Source organism: Canis lupus, chromosome 4 (assembly GCF_003254725.2).
Source record: "Canis lupus dingo isolate Sandy chromosome 4, ASM325472v2, whole genome shotgun sequence".
Taxonomy (NCBI): domain Eukaryota; kingdom Metazoa; phylum Chordata; class Mammalia; order Carnivora; family Canidae; genus Canis; species Canis lupus.
In genome coordinates, this window is record NC_064246.1 from 68,593,333 (window position 1) to 68,615,145 (window position 21,813).

The 21,813-nt window shown below is 38.5% G+C and overlaps 1 protein-coding gene across 7 annotated transcripts in view; it reads left to right on the top strand.

Moving 5' to 3' along the window:
• PLCXD3 (phosphatidylinositol specific phospholipase C X domain containing 3) overlaps window positions 1-21,813 on the top strand; it is a 184,884-nt gene that overhangs the window by 136,504 nt on the left and 26,567 nt on the right. Inside the window, exon 3 of one of the 7 annotated variants that reach the window (XR_007410367.1) lies at window positions 13,807-13,984. The exons of the other annotated variants lie outside the window; for them this stretch is intronic. The gene's annotated coding sequence lies outside the window, so the exon portion shown is untranslated. The remainder of the gene's footprint in view (window positions 1-13,806; window positions 13,985-21,813) is intronic. 7 annotated transcript variants of the gene reach the window in all.

The following is a 21,813-nucleotide window of genomic DNA, read 5'->3' on the forward strand; positions in this document are numbered from 1 at the left end:
CTTCATGAATATTCTCATTCTCTAGCCTCTCTTATCACATTTGCTATTTCAGTTATTGCCTTAGTGCATCAGAGTAGATCACATTAGATAAGCCACACCCAGAGTGGTATGGATGAGAGAGATGCACTCTGGATGAGATTTTAGCATAATGGGGTTCCAATTTCAGCTCTGGTGCTAAATGAAAACAACACAAGGACAAGCTACTTACCCTTTCTCATGCATAGTTTCTACATCTAATAAGAGGGTTGGACTACATACTCCCTGAACTCCATTCTTGCTTTCAAGTTCTTTTGTATTGTCTGGTTAAATAGAGCCAAAACATGATTTGGAGAATCTCAAAGAAAACCCATGTCTACAGAGATAATTTCATTTTGAAACAAATCTAATGTTGATTTACTTCATCAATTACTGTTTAGACTTTGAAAAAGAAAATACTCAGGGGCCTTGGTGGCTCAGTCAGTTAAGCATCTGCCTTCGGCCCAGGTCATGGTCCCGGGGTCCTGGGATTGAGCTCTGTGTCTGTCTCCCTGTTTGGCAGGTACTCTGCTTCACCCTCTCATTCTCCCTCTCCTCCGCCCTCCTTCTTGTGTGTTCTCCCTATCTCTCTCTCTCTCTAAGTAAATAAATAAAATCTTAAAAAGAAAAAAGAAAAAATACTCAAGTTGCTTTCCTGACTTCCCTGACTAGGTTAGCCTTGCCTTATTACATGCTTTAATAGAACCATTCAATTTCCTTACATATCTCTCTCCAGAGTTTGTAATTACACTATTATTTTTGTGATCATTTTGTTAATGCCTACACACACACACACACACACACACACACACACACACAACACTAAACTGTGAGCTATGTGAGAGCAAGGAATAAATGGATTGTATTTATCATTAACTTCCCAGCATCTAGAGCCCAGAATAGGTGGGCAATACATATGTACCGAATCAATCAATAAATGAATCAGTATTAGTATTAGTTTAGGGCAACGAAATATAAGATTTAATTATATGAAGTAAAAGAGAATTATGATATTTAAAACATGATTTAGTCTACACAAATTAAGAAGCTTTTCTTAAATCAAACCAAACATAGTTGCAGATTTGAGCTGAAAGTTTTCCAATAGAAACTTTGGAATTTTAATTTTTAGTACTCAGTGGTAATTTCTTTTTTATATAAGTGATCTTCTGTTAATTGATAGAAACCACACGCATCAGTTGCATTTATGTATTTCTTATCTAGAACAATTTCTAGGGGCACCTGGGTGACTCAGTTGGGTGAGAATCTGTCTCTTGATTTTGGCTCAGGTCATGATCTCAGAGTTGTGGTCAGCTCCAGTCCTGACTCCACACTGGGTATGGAGCCTGCTTGTACCTCTCCCTCTGCTCCTCACCACAGTCACTCTCTCTGTCTCTCAAATGAATGAATAAATAATGTCTTTTAAAAAATAAAGTAATTTCTAGGCAAACTAATGAATTAAAGTTATAAGAGCAAATCAATGGGAACTATGCTGAACACAAAACATAAGAAAAATAATTATTTCTGCATGTGACAAAATGGAAGTACATTTTTATTTAAATGCAAATATTTCTTCAACTGATGACTTGATTATTTGGAAATGTAAAAAGTCCTATCCTATATCTGAATGAGAGCTAAAGAAATCTGAAACCTTAATTATTGAGTCTACTCTTTCTAAAAATAAGTTGCATTTCTAGATGGTTGACTTAGTGCTTGGTCTTTTGGCCAAATATGTCAATAAAATATTGGATGGGCTATCTTTTGCCTTCTTCTATCCTGTGTTCATGGAAGTAATTTTAAATGCCAGCTTAATGCTTGCCTTTGTGTCCAATTTATTATTCATGTTTTAGAAGCCCATCTGAAATCATTTCTTTTAAACATGCCCATTAATTCAGAACATCAACTTGGAAAGATTATTTCTTCAGTCCAAGATAATGGGTTTTTTTGGTGAATGGAGAATCATAGATGACATTTAAAACTTAGGGCTAATACAAGATGGGAAAGAGCAATATAGTTTGTTGTTACTTATCTGAAATTGAAATAGATGCCTGAAGTGTAAGGACGATTTTTTCTTTTCAAACAAATGAATCATCCAATTCAGCTTAAGCCAGTAAATAACAATTCATGGAAATGCTTGCCTTGTATATAGCAAATATATGCTTAGGCTTTAGGGGGAAATGTTTTAATATGACTTGACACTGAAAAACATTTTCATTAAGATCAGAAAAATGTCAGAATACACTATTAGTCGATGCCATTCTTTATTTTCTCCAGGTTCAAGCATTTTGGATTTTCATTTTTATATTCTCAGTCTAGACATGTGTTATGGTTTTAAATTATTTCATTCCAATGCTCAGGATATAGATACATGCTGAGTTTAGTGATTTCTGTGACTGTGCAACATAGAACCACCTACTGAGGTTAAAACTTTTGACTTCAGAATTGAATTGACCATTTACTTTAGACAAAAGAAAGACACTTTGGATATAAACAAAGTTAATTTTCCTTTTGCCTAACAGTAATTCATTTTCAAAATGTTCATTGGATAATTAAAGATATTTTGTTTGGGTTGTGGATTTTTTTTTCTGTTTATGGAAAAGATTTTTGAAGCAAAACAAACTAGATTTCAAGTAAACATAAAATCTTCAGGTTGAGTAATAAAAGATAGTCACTCCATTTAAAGGAAAGAATATGCTTTTAGTATCTTTAGTCCAGTTTCCCTATATTATTGAGGTGTATTAAATGGTCACCAGGTATCCAAGCCCTTAAGGCCCAGTCAGTGGGTAAAGACTCAGAGCAGGAAAGTTGGAGCTATCTCGGTTTAACTCTGAGGATCCCCACAGCCTGTGTGAAGTTGGAGCAGTTTTGACAGCACAGGTGTATATACCATGATGAATTAATTATCATTAAGTTTTTACATACTTCAGATGAAAGGAAACTTTATAGTCATACTACTCACATTCAGGTAAGAACAGATTTTTGAAGCTGCCAATTTGACACTTTTGAGAATGTGAAGACTTCTAGGACACATCCAGATAGCCACCAGTCCAGATACTAGACTTATTTTTACTTTTGTCCAGATACTATCCTTAGATAAAATACAAAAAAAGAGGGGGAAAAGGTGACACTATTGCTCATGTTTCTTGATATGTGAAGCAACAATATGAACTTACTGAAATAACTAAGTACATTACAAAAATTATATATATTTCAGTTTTAGAATGAACCAGCTCCTTTTCCATTGACTGTGTTTACTTTTATGCTGCACTTGGGAGTTTTACTTCAATTTTGAAATTTTTCTACAAATTCAATTGCTGTTGACTTGATGTATTACAAAGAGATGAAGGATGAAATGTTGAAGCTGATAATTGAATATCAACACAAAATTTACAAAGTATTCTGGGCATCTTATTTTGTATATTCAATAAGAAATATTTATGAGCCTTCATCTTAATCATCAAACTATCTTGTGACTCACGCTCTTTGAGGCCCAAATTTTTCTGAACCATTGTTAAAGAGATTGGTGGACAGAATCAATAACATCTAACTAATGCATGAATGTTGAAACTAGGACCATTTCCTGAGTATATGTTTTCTGGTTTAAACTAGAAACTTTAGGGGATCCCTGGGTGGCTCAGCGGTTTAGCGCTTGCCTTTGGGCCGGGGCATGGTCCTGGAGTCCCGGGATCGAGTCCCACATTGGGCTCCTGGCATGGAGCCTGCTTATCCCTCTGCCTGTGTCTCTGCCTCTCTCTCTCTCCCTCTCTCTCTCTCTCTCTCTCTCCCCCTCTAACATGAATATAAAAATAAAAAAATCTTTAAAAAATAAAATAAACTAGAAACTTTAAAGTCTCATCTCCATATACTCTTCTGAGTTCACTTTTCAGCACCTAGAACAGAGCCTCCATTACCTAGCAAAGTACCAGACAAAGCAGTAGCATTTGGTTTAATTGAGAACCACAGCATCACTAGCCAGAAAGATCTAAGAGTGTGAGTTAATGTTACCATGACTTGATCAATTAAAGGATATATCGATCACCCTATAAGGGACAGTGCCCTCACAATCATATCTGCTTGCTGCTGTGCTCATTTCCAAAAGGGAATGATCCTTTACTGTCTACCTAGATTTACTTTTTTAATAGATAAATAAGAAGACAGGGGCTCACTAAGCTTCAGTCCCATAATCAAGTCTCATTTTTTTAATAATGAATAGAACAAAGTTTTCTTGTGCACAGTAGAAACCCCAACAGATGGGATGTGGTCTTGTATCTTAAATAAGAAAATGTTACTATAAATGAGCACCTTTGGAACCCAAATGAGTTATTTGGTCCCAAAACAGTATTCTAGAATCTCGGTTTATAGCCTCTATGTACCTAACTAGAAGACTCCAACTTCATTTTTATTCAAGTTATTTGATGTTAGCAACATAAAGAAGATTCTAAATACAAAAAGACTGAACTGATAGAAACTCTCTTCTCTTCTCTAGCCTTGACTAGTTCCCCACCTCCTTTATGGCCTCCAATAAGGTGAGAGGAATGATGCCTAGCCAAGGTTGAGCAAACAAACATTGAAAACCCAATGTCAAGCCGACCCATTTATAAGTGAAAAGTTCAGCTGAAGGCAAGGAGTTTGCAGAATTCAAAGTAATTCATTTAAGTGGAATAACTTAAATTTGTAGAGCTCTTTGCAATTTTCAAGGGTGTTCAGAGTCATGATTGTATCTAAGCTTCCCAATAACTCAGATGTGGAATGGTATTATTTCTATCCTGCACATTGCACAGACAGAGATGGTCATTGGCAGACATGGCTCAAGTCAAGTTGGTTTTAAGAAATACTTTTTCATAGGAAGGAAGCTGGTCATTCTGGACATTAATGTAGCAGTGTAGAAATGTGATACTGGTGGTGTTATCTTCTTTAGGTTGCCCATTAGTGGTAGAGCCAGGTTCAGATTCAAGGATTCATAATTCTCAAGTCATTCTTACTGATTTTGTTTTCCACTCACTTCCTTTAGATATAATAGTATGACATAGCTAAGAAAAGTAAATCAGCATTATGGACCTTCTTTATTTCCTCAAAAATAGTAACGAAGAGCATTTAAAAATGGCAAGCATTTTATGAGTAATGATTTTATATTTGTTCTAAACACTTCAATAAGATATTAAGAAAATTTTCTGTTTCTTTTTTTAAGTATCAACTCTTCCCCTCTCTTTTTTTAAAGATGTTTATTTGACAGAAAGAGAGACAGAGAGCACAAGTGGGTTGGGCAGGGAGGTGGAGATCAGCAGAGGGAGAAGCAGGCTCCCTGCCCTGGGACCATGACCTGAGCCGAAGGCAGATGCTTAACCAACTGAGCCACCCAGGTGCCCCAAATATCAACCCCTTTTTATTCCCTAAAGTGGAATGGAATACCAGGAATAAAACCTGTTATAAAATACATCTTATTAGTAGTAGCTAAGAAAGTCACACATTTGAAGATATTTTCAAATGATTTCCACTTAATGACTTCCAGTGGGACATGAGTTCCTAATAAAATTAGCAGAATTATTCTTTAGGTTCTTTCCTGCTGATTTGAACTTTTAGTTGAAAAGTATTCATTAATTCTTTCACTCGAAAATAGCACTGTCCTTGTGAAACAGTTCCCTGTCAGACTATTCCACCTTGAAGAAGAAGGCTCTTCCATGGCCTTGTATCTCCCCAGGGGAGGGCTGGGTAAAAGTGAGGAACAGCTGGCCCGTAAGTCATCACAGACAATGCCTGTCACTAGTGCAGCTGTCTCATTCACCACCAACTTCCCCTTTTAAGTTCCTTTTCAAATTTGAACTTGGGTTGTTTGAAAGAAAAGTTTCCATCCTATAATGGTGAAGATATATAGGATTTTTATAATTGTACTTCTTGCCTAGAGCAGAGAAACTAAGACACCTAGCATTATTTTCCGACTTTTGGTTAATTGATAAATCAGTTAATTGATGTTTCAGTTGTATATAAAATATATTTCGTTGTCTCTAAGGCAGTCTTGATATTTTAATATGTTAGTTATTTAATTTCACAGCATCATGTTAACTGTTTTCAAAGACACTGTGTGCAGTCAAGTTCAAAATTCAGTTGAAAGCAAATGCACTGGTATAAGGCAGGTTGGGGTACACGTCGGTTACTTCATTCCCTAAATGAAACTGCTTCTTCATTATTTCACAGAAGTACTGCTGATGGAAAGACCCAGGAGAGCAGCATCTATATAAAAACATGTGGTTAATGCAGTTGTAGGAGTGACTATAGAATTTTGGAAGTTAATTGAGATTCACACGCACACACACACACACACACACACAGCAGCCCCTTTTCTGAATTTTCAACAACTCCACGCCCCCAGCAGAAAGCTCCTCTCACCTCTGTGTGCCAGTGTCTTTCCTTCTACTCCAGCCTGAATCAATCCTATAACAATGTTTAAAGTCTTATCCCTGCAGACCTCCCCTGAGATAACGCAGGACTGGTCTGCCATGAAGGAGCATTTTATTTCACTGATGAGGGGAGAGGGAACATTTTACTATCATTATATATTAATATAAAGGAAGATTTTAGTTAAGGAAAAAGTGTAGCGATTGTTCTTTTAGGACCACATTTCCAAACTCTTCCCTAAAATTCAACCAGATACTGTTGCTAACAATGTTCATCTTTCATATAGCACATTCTATGTTCATTGACTCTTAGAATCAATAGCTAGTTAATTAATTACTTAATTAAGGCTAGAGTGAACACCAGCCCTAAGGAAAGCAGCATTATTGTCACCATGTCACCTTGCCATACCCCACCTCTGTATTTGCTAAGTGCAGACTCAATCAGGCAGGCAGATCATTTACATGGCCAAATATTCACAATGCATACTGATTCCTAATTTCAAAAAAAAATTACATTATTTCAAATTTCTCTGTCTCTGTACAAGTTCTTCTGATGTTGACATCTTAACTCTAAAGCAACCCAGAGGAAACTTACCTGGATGGCTAACATTCCCTGACAACACCATTGCTACTGCCAACTGGAGTTATCTCTGAGAAGATCAAAACTTCCATTTCTCATCTTCTCCGACTCCTTAGTCTCCAGCCACCATCCAGCCTCATACCATTCTTGAGGGCTTTCCTACAGTTCTAGTGGGAGTTCAGCTGCTTCATCCTTTATATCTTCCTTGGCAGCAGAGAGGAGATTCCCTGAGTTAAACTGGGAGAAGAATGTGGAAGGTATCAAGTTTGTGTTGAGTCTTCTAAAAGCAGAGCTCCTTCCCCTCTACTAGCACTGCCTAATACCTTCCTGCTTCCTTCAGAAGAAGCTGCTAATTGCAGGGAAAATATGAAAATTCAAAGATCTTGGAAGCATTAAAAGAGAAATAGTCAAAATGATCTTTGACCAAGATAAGAAAACAATCGTAATCCAGAATGAAGGTGGAAATACTCTGTTCTACTCTACACCCAAGTAAGAAAGTTGTATTATTTTCCGTGTACCTCTTTCCGAGCAAGTATAGGCAAAGTGGGGTGTTCAGAAGAGACAGAACAATAAGAATTTTCTAAACTGAATTATATCAGGGAAGGAAATGGGATATTTCAAAAAAAATTTTTTAATTATTTATGCATGAGAGACACAGAGAGAGAAATGGGATATTTCAGATGGAGAAGGGAAGATACAGATGGAGGAGCAGGAGAGTCCCAGTTATTTTCAAATGTTTAAATGAGTATCATGTGGAAGAGGAATAGACTTGTTCTGGATGAACCTAAGAGAGACTAGTGGGTGGTCAGAAAGAACCTTCTAATAGCAGGAGTAGTCCAAATATGTCTGACTCAGGAGACTGTGAGAATTTCAAGTCCCTGAAACATATGGCAGAGTTGAGCCCTTGAAGATGATGCTGTAGTGCAATAATTCCAGAACAGTGTTCTATAAAAGATGAGACCCACTAGATGTCCATTGGCAGTTTATAGGAAGAAAGAAAAAGGGTGTGTGTGCGTGCACTCATATTGGTAGTTGTGGGACTGTCCTTGGGTCAAATAAGTTTGGAAACAGGGAAAGACCTTTTTAACTTATTCAATAACATCTCAATGCTTTTAATATGAAAATATGCTTAGTATACTACTACGTGTATTGTGAACATCAAAGAGGCTTCAACATTACCTATATGTATTTGACCCTAGGAGTATTTGTTTGTCTTAGGAATATCTTTCAATATTTCATGAAGCACTGTCCCATAGAACTCCATTTATAAAAATTCTCTATATTTTTATGGAGAATATGGTCACTGTTTATAAATCTTTTTTTTAAGATTTTATTTACGTATTCATGAGATAGAGAGAGAGGCAGAGACATAGGCATAGGGAGAAGCAGGCTCCCCCTAGGGTACCTGATTTGAGACTTGATCCCAGGACCCCAGGATCATGACCTGAGTCAAAGACAGACACTTAACCAGCAAACCACCCAGGTGCCTCTGTTTATAAATGTCTTAAGGGTATTTTCAAACCTGATACCCTCTGTCACTTTTCTAAACGTTTCAAGGAAAAAATGTTCAAGGAATAGGGAGAATGTATTAACAAATTATATATATATATATATATATGGCACCTGTTTAGTTTAGCAATATTTAGCAATCTAAGTGTCTAGGAACAAAGAATACTAAAGTGGACAATTTAAAAAGTGTCAGGTAACATGATTTCCTAAAGATGTAATGAACAGATAACACAATGGAAAACACTCTTCTTAGGCTAATTGACCTAAAACTTTGCACTCTTTGGTGCTATTAAAAGACTCTGAGGGATACGTGAGTGGCTCAGTCAGTTAAGCCTCCGCTCTTGATTTCGGCTGAGATCATGATCTGAGGGTCTTGAGCCCCTCCTAGGGCTTCCCACTCAGTGGGGAGTCTGTTTGAGGATTCTCTCCCTCCCTCTTCCTCTACCCCTTCCTCCCCTTCCCCACTCTTGCATGAGTGCATTCTCTCTCTCTCAAATAAATAATTAAATCTTTTTTAAAAAGACTGACTTTGTAAGACCACTGTCAGGAGGAAACTATAGAATTAATAGCATAATGGATTATTCTCTTGCGGAATAGATGGCATATCCTCTTCCCCCTTGCACCTGCAGTTGTTGCTGCTTAAGGAGAAAAGGCCAAAGAAATCACCCCTGATAATTATGCATGATTACATGGACCCACAGACTCATGAAAACATTAGCACCTGGGATATTATGATGAAATTAAGTTCTGTGTTTGTTCGTTCTACCTGTTAGCATTTTCTCTAAAGAATGTGAAATTTTTGGATTTGGCCTTTTAAAAAATTGAACATTTGATTTGGATGCTATAACCACATTTATCTTTGAAAGAATGTGTCAGGGACATGGAGTTGCACAAAGTACTATACACAAAAGGCTGTGATGATGTAATAAATACCCTCCTCCCAGCTTCTGCTGAGCAATTTGGATTGGAAAAAGCTTCCATTAGAGTGACCATGACAAACATTTTCTTTAGAAGTGGGTTTAGATTTTCTGAGCCTGATATATTATTCATAGCATAATGACATCCAGAGGAAAATTCTAACAGATGATTAAAGTAAGACTGTGTGGTAGCTATTTCTAAGTAGTCTAATTTTGGTGGCCTTCCCGCTTTGCTGAGGAAGTAGAGGTACCCATGTGAGTCTGCACTGTGCTTGGCACTAAGCATAAATTCAGTTTTCCCCAAGTGATCCCCTGCCACCCTCCCTCCAAAAAATACCTCAAACCAGCCTAAGACCCACTCTGTTTGTATTTGGAAATGGAAATAGTTTTAATTTCTCTGTCTCATTAAGGTTTCCAAAGACCACTCTTGATTCCTACTTGGGTTGAAAGAAAAAGTCTTCTTATCACAGAATTTCTTGCCATCTAAACTGAGGGTTTCCCAAGAAAGACACTCTGAGATGCTGAGATTTGTATGCAGAGATTTTGTTCTGGGAGCTCCCTTGGGATCCATGCCTAGAAAAGGGTGAAGAAAACAAGATTGGGCAGAGGGAGAAGCTAGGCTGTTCTCAACAAAGGCCTCAGCCAAGCCCACTGAAGCTCTGGAGCTGGGCTGAACCTTCAGAATTGTCCCACTTTGAGGCAAGTGCCCTTATATAACCCCAGAGATGATTCAAGTTGTCCCCAGAGAGGGTCTGTCATCTTGAGTAAGGTGGCCTTCTTTGGCTGAGGGCAGTTCTTGGACAGAAACTCAACTGAGAGCTGACTGCCAACAACACTCAGAGCAGCTCGGAGAATGAGCGCCCTCAACCTGGAACGGGGAATCTGGGCACTCTTCACAGCGGTCACTATACATTTATATAGAGAGTAACTTTTTCAGTCACTTGCTTTAAAATAACTTAAAACTAGGAAAAATGAAAAAATTAAGGTAACTAACATTTATTCATTCACTGTCTACTGTGTACTGGGTACTCTATTAACACTAAAAATGAGGTCACAGCTAACATTTATGGAGTTCTTATCTCTCATGCATTATTTTAAATTTTATATGTGTGTTATTCCATTTACTCTTCACATTAATTCCCTCTTTTCATTCTGTTTCATGAGGGAGGAAACTAAAACTAGAAAAGTTTAAGTGACTTGCCTAAAGTAACACAAGAATAAATGAGAGTTCAAGGTGTGAATTCAGAATCTGCTCCAAAGTCTTCACTCGTCACCTCTATGCTACAGCACCTCTCCATGTAGTGCTGTTTAATCTTATTCTTGCAAAAACACTATGAGGCCTATTACCCCCAATTTACAATGAGGGAACTTCACATTTAGGAGGTTACATAACCTTTCTTGAGGTCACACTTTGTCAGTATCTCTAATATGGCTCTGCCTGATTCTAAGGCTTTTGCTCTTTCTACTGCCCCATATTGATTGTCGGCAGTCCATTAAAACTCGATAAATACTCACTTAACTTATGAGTCCTCAGAGAGTAGTTTTTATTTAGCCTCATGAATTTATAAGAGTCCATGGAATGTTTCCATTGGAATTAGAGTGTATGTCAAAAAAGAGGCCAGCAGAAACTTCGTGAGGCCAAAAGAAGCTTCACGGACATCTCCATTTGTTTCCATGGAAGGCTGTTCAGGGCAGTTATGCAATTTCTGTTTGTAACAGTTCAGGTAATTCCAGAATTAGTTCCATAATTAAGACAAGGACCATGTATCCATCCCTGTATCTGTCCCCAAAACTGTCACATGATAGGTACCTAATAAGCATTTATTGATGGTAGGAGGGAATATATGAATGTGATGGAGACCAGCGGTTTCCAGGCTTTCATCCTGAAGGACATTTTACCACATTTTCCCCCACAGAGCCCATCTCCTCTTAATAAGTGTATATTTGATAAGTAATAACTTATCTTTCCGTTGCTAAAATGAAATGCATACGGAATTCCACCAGAACTCCCAATAAACAATAGGTCCTCAATACTAAAGCTGAATTGATGAAATGATCCTGCCAGCAGTAAAGAAAAGTGACATTTCAGGTAACTTGTGCAACCACAATTCATGGGTGACTGATTTCTGTCACTGCTTGTATTACAACCTCTGGTATCCCTAGTCCAGGACCCCCCAAGTGGGGAATCATTGTGAGCCAAGGGATCAACCTGGAGATTCCTTGAGATGTTTGTTCCAAGCAAAACCAGAAATGTCAAATTTAGTTTCAGTGCAAGTTCAACTGCAGCTCTTTCTTAGCAAACGGAAATCTTTCCAAAGAGCAGAAAGGCCGGGCAGGTGCCCGAAGATAGAAACTGTATTGAATAAAGTAAATTGCTTCTGAACTTTGAATACCCCATTCCCCAAACATTGCCCTGAGTGAGGGGCCATTTGGTGTGGACGAACAAACTGAGGGGAGAACACTTGACCCCACATGGAAGTGTTCATCATCTTGAGACTCTACCCTTCAAAGAAAACCCATTGTGTGCCTCCTGGCAATCTAAATTGCAATAGATGGAAGGGTCTTTATGTTTAGAATTTGCAATGCTTTCTTGCTTGCTCCCTTAGAAAATTAGCAGACAGGAGAGTCCCTGCTCGGCTGGAGGCTGACCCGTTCACCTTCAGTGCTCCTGGCAGGGTTATGGCTTCTGCTGAAACACTGGCTGAGAGCAAATGATGAGCCTGCAGACACAATACATTTTATGAACTCTAAACACCATCCTTCTTGTCCTTTCTATGATCTTATTTTAATTGAAAATGGATTTTTAACGGTTTTCTTTCACGCCACAATAAAGAGGGCTGCTGTTGCCAACATCAAAGGAAACCAATGGCATCCTTTGCTTTGATTTGACTGCATTGCTTTTTGCTCAACAAATACAAAAATAAACTAAACACCTGCCTGGCCCGGGAAGGAGATGAAATAGCTTTTGTGTACTCCTGGGGACTTGGAATGTGTCCCTTTGAAAACTTAAAGCACCAAGTAAGGGTGAAAAGGAAGGTTGGTCAGTCTCCTGCACATATGCCTGGTGTGACAGCAGCTCTTGTGTCCTTATCCTGCGGCTCCCAGAACATGTCTGCTTTCATGGCTGCACCAAGTCACATTAGAAACAATCCTGGACCTTACATTTGAATGGTAGCCTCATAGATATCATCACTTTGGGTGTGACTGTGCCTACCTCGGAGTGCTATTATTCCTAATTTTACAATTAGGGAAAATGGGAATGCAGAGGGTTTGCATGATTTATGCAAGATTATAAATAAAACACATTAGTATAGCCAGGACCAGAACTGACATTTTTCTTTTAATACCAGTCCAGTTTGTTGGTTTTATTGTTATTTGTTTGTTCATTCGTTCGTTTTTTAAGAAATCTCTTTCCCCTACTAGATGCTATGGACCAGAGGAGCTAGGACAGTGCTGGTTTATGAGCACCAACTGTGTCCTCAGCACAAAGAATAATATGTAGCTCATGAGAGATGCTTTATAAATATTTGTTGAACCAATGTCTTTATCCAGCTACAAGTGAAGTTTAAGTAGAGCATCTGGGAAAGTCAAGGAAAGAAAGATATCTTTCTTTTACTGCCACAGAGGGAAAAATTCAGACCAACTATGTATGTAGTCATGCCTTTAATTATTTTCTGTTTTACACCTAATAGTTGAAGTAATTTAGTTCTGCAAGTTTATAGTTCAGGACATAGGAAGATGTGGGAAGGCTTTAGTCTTCTATTTAGGAAAGCTCAGAACCTTTAAAATTTCTAGAGTTGTTTGTGAGGCCATTTGTTTTACAGATAATTCATACGACCTCATTCTTTCTCTGCTGCCCGATTTTAGGGGGAAAAGATTTTTTGAAAAATGAGCGATTTTCATCAGCTGTAAATCAGATATGCTGTTTCCTGAATAGAAACAGGTTTAGCAAAAAAATGATAAGCCTTGTATTTTAGGAAATTATGATTTTGAGATAACCTGTCTGTCTACCTGAGATTATTTTGAAACCCCTCCCAGGGTTTAAACCTACAAAGGCAAAGGCCCTGCCTTTTATTACGATATGCTTTGGCAAATGAAATGCCAACCTTTTCAGCAAGGGCTTCTTTTTATTTTGTCTTTCTCTTCCTTACATTTTCAAGTGAAATTTCTAAGCTTTCAGAAATGACCAGCCTGACAGGAAATCACATTTAAAAATATATCAGGCTTGATTTTAATTAGTTGGTCCTGGGTGACTCAGTTGCTCAGGGAAAGAAAGACCTGTGATTATAATTTTAAATTTTGCTGATCAACAAAAATTCTTTTTTTAGGAGCGGCTGGGTCTGGGACAGGGAGTAACAAGGCTCTGACATTTTCATTTGTAATCTTTATCCCCAAGGGCATCAGTGAGTTCTGTAAAAACTAATGAATTGAATTTGCGGATTCTATTTCATTCAATAAAAGAAACATGTCATTGTTTAAATTAAATACATTCAAATAAAATTCACTGCAAGATGCAAGTGTTTTATCATTCATTCGTAACTGCAAAACAACAACAACACAGCACAGTTTGAGAGGTAAGACAAGTAGCATATATAAAATGCATTTGTAGTAGAAGAATTATGTATATACACACACTTGAATATGACTTTGACATGGATTCCTAATAAATGTAAATCTAATTAAAGGATACATAATTATAATTAAAACTAATAAGAAATTGATAGTAAATAAAGAAATCTGATGAAGTTTAATTCTGATAAACTTTCTTCTTATAAAGATAATGGCCACTGCTATCATTATTATAACATAGACTCTCCTGACACTCTATGTATAATGCAGGAGAAGTCATTTTGCAAATTGAGTGGTCAAGTTAATTAAAAAAAAAAAGAAAAAAACAAGACACCACTTTTATTTAACAAAATAATAGTGAATTCACAAACTAAAATCTGTGGCCGTAGCCACAGTGAGAAAAACTGGGCAGTCCTTTCATGGATTATGTTACTGCATACATCTCTCTTCTAAAAGTAATTCAGGGGCGCCTGGGTGGCTCAGTGCGTTGAGGTTGAGCCTCCAACTCTTGATGTTGGCTCAGGTCCTGATCTCATGGGTTGTGGGTGGAACCCCCAGACAGGCTACTCACTCAGCGAGGGAGTGTGCTTTTCTCCTTCTCTCTTTCTCTCTGCCCCTCTGCTCTCTCCCTCTCTGTCTCATAAATAAGTAAATAATTTTTAAAAAATTTTAGGGACACCTGGGTGGCTCAGCAGTTGAGCATCTGCCTTTGACTTAGGGTGTGATCCCAGAGTCCCAGGATCAGTCCAGAATCAGGCTCCCTGCAGAGAGTCTGCTTCTCCCTCTGCCTATGTCTCTGCCTCTCTCTGTGTCTCTCATGAATAAATAAATAAATTTGTAAAATAAAATCTGTTTATTTACCCAGTAAATATTTATTGGATACTTAGTCTATGCCAGGCACTATGCTAAGCACTGGGGATACAACAATGGGAAAACAGTCCTTGTCTTCAAAGTGATTGCAGTCCAGCTGGGGAGACAGATATTGATCACATATGTAGGTATAATTACAATTCTGACTAGTGTTTTTAAAGCAGTGACATTTAAACTATCACCTGAAAGATGGGTGAGCTGGCCAAGTGAAGGGGCATAAAAGATAAGACATTCTTGCTAAAAAAAACAAAAAACAAAAAACAAAACAAAACAAGCAAACAACATTTACAAAGTTTCCTGAGCAAATTGAGCAAATAGGCTGGTCAAGGTGCGCAAGACTGAGGATGTGACTAGAATTCAGTAAGGGGACGGGGCAGCTGGGTGGCTCAGTCGGTGAAGTGGTGAAGCGTCTGCCTTCAACTCGGATCATGATCCCCTGGTCCTGGGATCGAGCCCTGCCTTGGGCAGTGGGGAGCCCGCTTCTCCTTCTACTCCCCACTAGTGCTCTCTCTCACTATCTCTGTGTGTCTCTTTCTCTCTCTCAAATAAATAAATAAAATCTTAAAAAAGAAAAAATAAAAGAATTCAGTGAGGGGAAGAGTGACCAGAGATAAAATGAAATGGAACAGGAGAAGCCGTGGATGAGACCTTGTTCAAGGCCCCAAAGGCCAGTTAAGGATTTTTCCCTCTGTGCTAGGAGCACAGAGAAGTGATTGAAGCATCCAACGTAGGAGATGGATGTGAGTTAATAAGTCAAGGTGAGCACACTGAGGGTTACTGAACTCCGTGCTTTCAACTCCTAAGTCTTTTCCTTTCAATCTTTTCAAAACCAGTTCTCAAAGCCAGCAGCCAACACATCAGAAGACCTCTGGCTCCCATATCTTTCCCTTCCCGTTGTTCCTTAGAGGCAGGTTTTCTGATTCCTGCAGATGTGCCTGCTTCTCTCCTAAGAAGCCTGAATCTGTTTGAAGATGCCTTTCCTCAGGAGAGCTCCACAGTCCAGAGAAGGGCTTTGAGGTTTCCTGTACCAAGTTTTGGTTTGGAACCTGCTTGCTCTTTTGCCACCTTCATTTAGCAACCCTGATGGGAGAAGCGTATCAGATGTTTGCCACAACTGTGTGCCTAGAAACAAAACCCTTCCAAGAACATTTCCCTAAGAACATCATCACCAGTCTTGTCCTTCTAGTACCAGGACATCCCTCCTCCTTTCTGTCTTTGATTGGATTTGTGAAAGTTGGAAAGACATCCTGTGGGCTCATTTTTACATCACAACGTAGTATGGCTGGATGCTGCTCTCAGAATTTCCTACTGCCTACCTTCTTGGAGACTCTGGAGAAGGGAGGAGGGCATAACACAGGCTGGCACTCAGCAGATGTTCAGTACAGTCCCACTGAGAGCTGGACACTCATCTGAGCCCTTTACACATGCTATTTTCACCCTTGTTATTGTGCCCATTTTCTAGATGGCAAAACCAAGGCTTAGAGTATTAACTAACTTGCTTATAATAAACACTGGTGCAGAGACTTGAGTAGAAACATCCTGGTTTCAGATTTGACACTAATGCTATGATTTTATTTAAATTTTTATTTATTTTTAAGTGATTCTCCTGGTTGTCAGGGTGGTCTTATGAATAAACTGTCTAAATCTACACTATAAATCCAGCATCTAATGAAAAAGAGAGATTAAGGGAAAGGGTGGGATTTATAAGACAACCTTGCAGTGTTTGTATAGTCACATCCCTCTGTACCAAAAGAGAGTATTCCGTAAATAAATACTAAAATATTAATACACAGATTCAAAGGGAATTTAGTCATCTCTTCAGAATACATAACTTCACTATGAAATATTTTCCTTCATAATATTAGTGAATGTTATTCAAATTTCCATTAGCAACTTTTTGACTGTATGGTGGAAGTAATATGAAAGAAAGAAGGAATGAATGAATCAATGTTCTCAGATTGTTACAAGATCCTAACATTCGATCTGAGAATTTTCAAAGGGAGACAATGTGTTCTTTATATATATGTGACAAGAATACAAGTTTCAGTGTCATTAGATGGCAGACGTTGTATGAAATTCATATTAGATTCTTCTTTACATGGGAGAATCAAAGAACTCTTCTTTAATTGGACAAAATGAATAACAAACCTTTAAGTGCGTATAGAGTGAGGTTCAGACTCCACAGGCTTTTATTTTATTTATTTTATTTTATTTTATTTTATTTTATTTTATTTTATTTTATTAAGATTTTATTCATTTATCCATGAGAGACACACACACAGAGAGAGAGAGAGAGGCAGAGACACAGGCAGAGGGAGAAGCAGGCCCTGTACGGGGTGGAGGGGCGGGGGGGCACTCTATCCCAGGAACCTGGGATCAAGACCTGAGCCAAAGGCAGCCACTCAACCACTGAGCCACCCAGGCGCCCTCCACAGGCTTTTAAAGGAGGCTCTTAACAATCTGGCCAAACACCTTCCTGTTCCTCCCTTGCAGATGTGCAATACAGGTGTCCCCCTACTGTCCCCACACCTCCATGGCCCCTACTTTCTGGTCAACTTGTCTTTCCTAATCATGTCATCTTTCATGCCCATATGCTTTTTTCTAAACCACTTCATTTAGTTCTGATTAACATTTTAAAATGTGTGCATATTAATGTATACAAGTCAGTGGGTTTAGGGATAAGTATATACCCATGAAACCATCACCATCAAGGCCATAAACACATTCATTACCTCCCAAAGTTTGCTTCTGCCCCCTTTATTATTGTTATTACTTTTGCATGTGTGTGTAGCAAAGAATACTTAACATAGGATCTTCCCTCTTAGCAAATCTTAGTATACAATACTAGAGGAGGGCGTTATGCCAGGTGAAATAAGCCAGACAGAGAAAGACAAATAATGGATGATCTCACTTATATATGGAAATGAAAATAGTTAAAATCCTAGAAGCAGAGGATAAAATAGTGGTTGGCAGGAGCTGGGAAGAAAGGAAGAATGGGAAAAGTGATGATTAAATGGTATAAAATATCAGTTATGCAGAATAAGTAAATTTTGGGGATCTACTAGACCGCCCCTATGCTTTCATGTATGTACTATACCCTTTTCTTCAAATGCCTTCCTTCTTTGTCTAATGAGTCATGACCAAGTTCAAGATGTCATGTTTTGTGATATAGTCCTTAAATATATCACAAATTCCTCCTTTATTTCTCCAAAGTGACATAAATTATCTCATCCAACATACTCCCACAGAATCCTATGCCCATGACCATTCTACCATATTGTATTGTCACAGTTGTGTCACACCCATTTTGCTTGTTAGACTTTGTGACATCTGAGACCGAGATTTTTAGTTCAACATTTAAATTCAACAAATATGTTGTTTTCCTTTTGGGTTTCAGGAATTCTGGTAAGCACAGAGGATATATTGGTGACTGTGATATGATTTTTGTTCTTGGAAAAATGTGTAGGCACGACAGAAATAGGAATGGAAATGGATCAATTCAGTGCTGTTTGCAATGCACAGTCACAGAATTATGCTTAAGAAGTATAATAAAGCATAAGGAAAAGAAACAGTTCTTTTCCTTACATGGGAGGGATCAAGATCATGGCTGAGCCAAATCTTGGAGGGCAAGTAAAAATTAGTCAGACCAAGAAAGGTGCTCAAGAAGGAATGGTATTTCATAGAAAAGGAAGGCCTGAAAAAGTACTGGGCGTGAAACTACAGGGTATGGTTAGGGGAAAATACAAGCCTCTAAGTATTGCTGGAGAACAAATTAGCATGTAGGAAGTAGTAACAAATGAGGCCGGAGAGGGGTATGTGTGGTAGATGGTGTGAGGGAGGTATGGACAGATTCATCGATACCGCTAAAGAACTAGGTGTATCTTGTGGGTAAGAGAAGTCTTTGTGGTTGTTTTTGTAAAGGAATAAAGCACACAGATGAAAAAGAGATTGCCTGACTATAGTGTAGAAAAAGTACAAAAAAGGAGTGCATGGACAAGGCTATGGCAACATTTCTCCAAGAGAGATGAAGAAGGTTTGAACTCCAGGGTGGCTCTAGGGAGCCACAGTTAGAACACCATCCTCCACAGGTGTGCAATATATCTTTGTTGAATGAATGAATAAATGAATGAATACTTTTTTAAAAACTAAAGCTTAACTAGTTTATACCATGAAAATTGTTACATTGAGGCAATATTTTATTATCACCAGAGTAATTCACTCTATCAATTCAATTCAGTCTATCCAACACCAAATGTAATAAAAACTTGGCAATTAGCTATTACCTTGCATTGTCAAATCAATATGGCCCCCAAAGTGGCAAAACTTGGTTCCTGGGAGGGTGAATAAAAAATTTACTTTTTCTGTGTATAAAACATAGACATATAAACAGTGTATCAGCAGAAACAGTCTATCTGTGGTATATCATGGAACAGGAGGAAAGTAGAAAAAAATATTTTTAAAGGCTCCGTAGGGGGGCAATAAAGAAAATGGGTTAAGAAATGTACCCTAAGTAATTATTAGAACTTCAGTAGCATCAGCTTGTTTTAATCCAGGATATTTGTTGAACATAATTCTACTTAAGACCATCTGAGTATTTGAAATTCAACCTGGCAGTATTGCTTCCTTTGTCTTTGGTATCAGTATGATAGGTATGATATCCTTTTTCCTATATTTAGGAAAGTATATCTGGACAGAAAAATAAAAATATTCCCATGACTCAGATAAATGGCATGTTAAATGTAAAACTCAATTTTTTTTTAACATTTCATTTATTTATTCATGAGAGACAGAGAGAGAGAGAGAGAGGCAGAGACAGAGGCAGAGGGAGAGAAGCAGGGTCCATGCAGGGAGCCCGATGTGAGACTCGATCCCAGGGATCCCCGTAAAACCCAGTTTTCACCTGAGTCCCACAAACTATTCCAAAAGGATGTCTCATTGATCCTCAGTCTATTTTATAGGGAACCAGAGCAGAGCACCCTTATGTTCTCCTAACATCTCCTTATGGGGATGATAATTAGTTACTCTAAATTCAGGCCCAGGATTTTTCATCTTAGAGTAGCCAAAGGCATCGGAGGAGGTGTTTCTATGATGGTTATGGTTCTAAGATGGGAACTGGTTGCCCTGGAAACTTAGTGACCCTAGTACCTCAAGGTGTCTGGTGAACCAGCCACTCGGTTAAGGACAATACAGAGTCAACACTGGCCTCAGGGTGTTCCTATCCATGCCACCTCCCACCGCCCCCCCTTTCTTCCCAGGAAATGCCCCATTCTGATACTTTTTTCCACAGTGTCTCCCTTTTCCAAAATGCCAAGGTGATACTGCATTCACAACAGAGAGATATCATCTGCTGTAGCAAGTCCAGAAGAAAAAGTAAGGGAATTTGAACTGAGTGACGGCACACACATTGCCACAGCATCTGTCTTCCTAATAAACTTGAACACACTTGTGTGTGTGCTGAGGGATCTAGATTTTTTCATTGTAAGGTAGAATTATCTTCTGAAATGGTTACTGTGAAGACCAGATCTCCAGATCTTCAGTCTATTCTCTGAAGGCACTGGCCATTTAGATCCATGCTATCCTCTTTTAGAAGCAGTTGTTGGATCCTTCTCTTTTGCCTTTGGGAAAGTCAAAGACAAAGGCTTTGTCTAATGGGAAAATATATGTGCTGAAAAACATTGGATAAGAATTTTTAAGATATGACCCACCAGATTACTGTAGTCCAAGTCAGAGAAGCCAGTTTTGCCTGGATGGGTTGAGCTTTTTTAGACTAGATATGCTTTCTGAATCTGGAGAAATGCACATGCATTACATTCCACACTTTGGCTTCACAAACCAAAAGAGGCATGGCTTCCTTTTTGTGCTATTTTTCATGAAAATTACATGCTCCTGACTTACCTTCTACTTCTATGCCTAGTTCTTTTTTTTCTTTTCTTGAATCGAGTTTTCCACTCAGCCCTTAGATGCTGCTGAGCTTCACATTTTCTCTTCTTCTATAAAATCAGATAATCTTATCCACTCCCACAGTTCTAACTATGCTAGATGATGGCTCTTGACAGCTCTGTCCTGAATATCAGATCTGTACTCACCTACCAACTGAGATCTCAATTCGTGTGTCCCAAAGTCACCTCAAAATCAACATCTCATTCCAAATTTAGCATGTCCACTTGAAAGTCTTCCCTCCTGCCTTTCCAAGATTAGTGAATGACCCACCAGAATACTGCTAGCAATCTAGGCATCCATTCATGGCCTCTTTCCCTCTCTTCATGTCCATCCGACCTGCACTAACCAAACATCACTTTATTGCCTCAGTTCCTTTCAAATATATCTATTGCTACTGGTGCAGCTTAAGCTCCCTCATCTCTGGTCTGGATTATTTGACAGCTCCGTGATTGTTATTCCTGCCCTTACTCCAGTTCTGTCTCATTCATTCACCCACACTGAAGGCAAGCCACTCTCTCCAAACCACAAATCTAAGTATATGATTTCCCTAGTTAGCAGCTGACAGTTGTTCTACATTTTGAAAGCCCTCTTTCATCTGGTTCCTTCTTATCTCGCCAACTGAAGACTTCCTTAAATCTTATGATGTAACTATTCTGAGATTCCTACCCACCACATCATTCTCTCTTCCCTTTCTCCCCTCTCTCCTTCCCTCTCTCTCTCACTCAAGAATTCAAAGTCAACATCAATTTCCTCACACTTTTCTTTGTTGTCACACTGTCTGCTCTCAGGACTGCTTGTTTATCCATTTCCCATGTAAACTTCCCTTCCAGACACTTGGAGTCATAGTAGGTGTCACTTCAATGTGCTTCAGAGGATAAGGCACAGCATTATTAACATCACCTGTGTCTGTCGGTCCCCATGCCCTGCTCCTATGCACACATCATACAGTCAATAAGTAAAGAAATGGCATTTCCTATGCATGAAATGCACTCCTCATCCTCCATCCCCTATTCACACTTTGGCC